Raw genomic sequence first — 2828 nt, forward strand, 5'->3', positions numbered from 1 at the left:
ACCCTGATTCTGAGCAAACTGATTCTTTGGTTGAAAAGTCCCTTGAAAGTTTTTCTTGGGAACAAAATTCAGTGGAGCTTGAGAAGTAGGGTAGACTTGGTCTTGTGGGTTTGCTACATTCGGATTCCTGTAAGAGAGATTCTGATTGGCATTGGCATACTGATACCTTTGGAACCTCTGATTCCCAATATAGTTTAGCTCCTCTTGAGTAAGACCTTCTTCACTGATGTTCTCAAAGCATTGAGAAGGTTCCTCATACTCTCCTACAAAGTGCATTGGCTTTTGAGTGGCCAATAACACCTTGTACAGCTTGCTTTCAAGTGTTTTAAAGTCCTTCTCATACCTTTGATCCTTGCTTGAACTCTCACTTCTATTGGCTCTACCAAAGTCTTCTCAATATGTATCATTGCTTATTGCTAAGTTCTCAACCAGCTCTAAAGCAGCATGAATCTCCTTCCCCAGAAAGTTTCCATTGAAGGCAGTATCCAGCTGGTTCCTAATCATGGAAAGAGCTCCTCTATAAAGTGTGCTGAGAAGAGAAGCCTCACTAAACCCATGGTGTGGGCACTGGTTGGTGTAGCTCATGAATCTCTCATATGCTTCACCAAAACTCTGATTTCTATGTTGAGTGGTGCTGGAGATTTGGTTTCTTAGCTTTGCTGTTCTTGAAGTTGAGAAGAACTTAGAGAAAAATGCTTGCTTGCATTGCTCCCAGGTCTGAATGGAGCCTCTTGGGAGATTTTTCTCCCATTGGTGAGCTTTAGCACCAAGACTGAAGGGGAATAATCTGAGCTTGAAACTGTCCTCAGATACTCCATTTATCTTTGTCAAGTCACACACTTTATCAAATTGATCCAAGTGTTCCAAAGGATCCTCCATTGCCAATCCATGGAACTTGGAGTTTTGGACCATATTCAGTAAGGATGTCTTCACTTCAAAATTGTTGTTTTGCACAGGTGGTGCTTGAATTCCTGCTCCATACTGATGTGCATTGGCCCTGTCATTCTCTCCAATATAGACCTGTGGCTGCTCATATCTCCTTGGTTGGTTTTGGAAGGGCTGTTGGGGGTGAGCATGTTGTCTTTGCTGCACATTGGCCTGGTGCCTTTGCTGATGAGCTGGAGCTTGTCCCTGGTGGACATAAGCTTGTTGTTGATGCACCTGTTCCTGCTGAACATTACCCTGATGGAACCCTTGACCAGCTCCATTACCAGCTCCATTTCCATCTGCATTACCAGCGGCATTACCAGCGGCATTACCAGCTCCATTACCCTGCTGCATCTGAGCCTGTTGCCCCTCTTGAACCTGTGGCTCAATTTCAACCACATGTTGTCTCTGATCTTCCATATCAGCCTGATCAGTCTGTCTTCCACGTCTATCCCTTCTCCTTCTCGGAACCAAAAGATTGATGTTGTCGTTGAGAGGGAAAGGTGGACCACAACTTCTTGACCTGGACCTGGTGTTCATACACCTGAAAGCAAAAACAAAGCTTGAAAGTAATCAGTAAACGAAAAGAAAAACACTTTATCTCAAGAAAGTATCTATGACTAATGCTAGCACACTTTGGCAACGGCGCCAATTGGTAACTAGAGGTTTTTAAGCTCTAAATAGGGGTTATCAATCCCTTAGCTGTTGCTGCGTAAAGGGTTTATCAATCCAATGTGTGGTAGACACTAGAATATAAGAAAGTTTCTTAATTCAAGCAAATGGTGAAGATTGTTTGTGACTAGTGCCTAAAACAAGGTTTAAACTAAAACAAAGATGAATGATCAAATAAACAAGCAAGCAATGACAACTAAGCAAGATGAGATGATATGAGATGATGGGAGCATGAGATTCCAGACATGATAGTTGGCTAGTGTGCTTTGATGCTAAATCAGGAATGCTAATGACAATGATGAGACATGATTCAAGTGATTTAGAACTCTAATCTAGATTAATCCTCTCATGAAGACATTAACCTCTACACTAATCCATTTTCAAACCAAATCATCATTTGTGAAATATGAATCAATGAGCATTAAGAAACAGTTCTAAAAGATCATTCAAGCAAATAACAAAACATCATCATGCAGCAAATGCTTAAACCTCTAATACAGCTCTTTTAGGAATTTCATCAAACACTTGTGGTACATGAAATTCCCAAAATCTAGATCACAAGTGATGTGCAAGGATCTAGCCTAGAGAACAGCTGTTTACATAAATGAATCAATGAATCTAACCCTAACACTCCTAATCTAACACCTTAGCACCCTAACCTACACATCTAGAACCTCATTAAGCTAAACTACTCACTAATCATACTAATCTCTCTTAAACCTTTGCAAGTTGAGAAGATTGGCATGAATAATGATTAGAAATGGAGATGGAGATGGAGATGATAGATAATGATGGGTTTGCAGCTTTAAACACAGAAATCTCTCAATCTCTCTAATTAAAACTCACAAATGGATGGAAGATGAAGATGGAGATGATAGATAACGATGGATTTCAGCTTTAAACCATAATTACTCTCTTGATTCAACCCAGAAAATGAAGATCTCTCTTACAAGGTTTAGGTTTTTCACAAAAGAGGCAAAGAAAACAAAGAGAATAAAGCTTAGTCTGCTGGATAATGCCTAAAACATATATATAGGTAGGGTTTCTTGCTGGGCCAACCTAGGACTAACTAGGTTTTGGCCCCAAAAAGGCCCACAAAAACGTCATGAAGCGAGAATGTATCGAGGTGATTTTGGCCGGTGTAGGACGTCGTTATGACTTCGATAAACTGAGAGTGGTTAGACCGAGGCCCTACACTGATGTTGTGTGTGTCGAAGGTTGTCAAGTTT

General features: G+C 40.7%; 1 non-coding gene across 1 annotated transcript; it reads left to right on the plus strand.

Moving 5' to 3' along the window:
• The first annotated feature begins 550 nt into the window (after nt 1-550).
• Nucleotides 551-657, plus strand: LOC112084871. Its single transcript, XR_002898528.1, has one exon. It is a non-coding gene; the product is annotated as a small nucleolar RNA R71 (small nucleolar RNA).
• The last annotated feature ends 2171 nt before the right edge of the window (nt 658-2828 follow it).

Source organism: Eutrema salsugineum, unplaced genomic scaffold (assembly GCF_000478725.1).
Source record: "Eutrema salsugineum unplaced genomic scaffold, Eutsalg1_0 scaffold_4, whole genome shotgun sequence".
Lineage (NCBI taxonomy): Eukaryota > Viridiplantae > Streptophyta > Magnoliopsida > Brassicales > Brassicaceae > Eutrema > Eutrema salsugineum.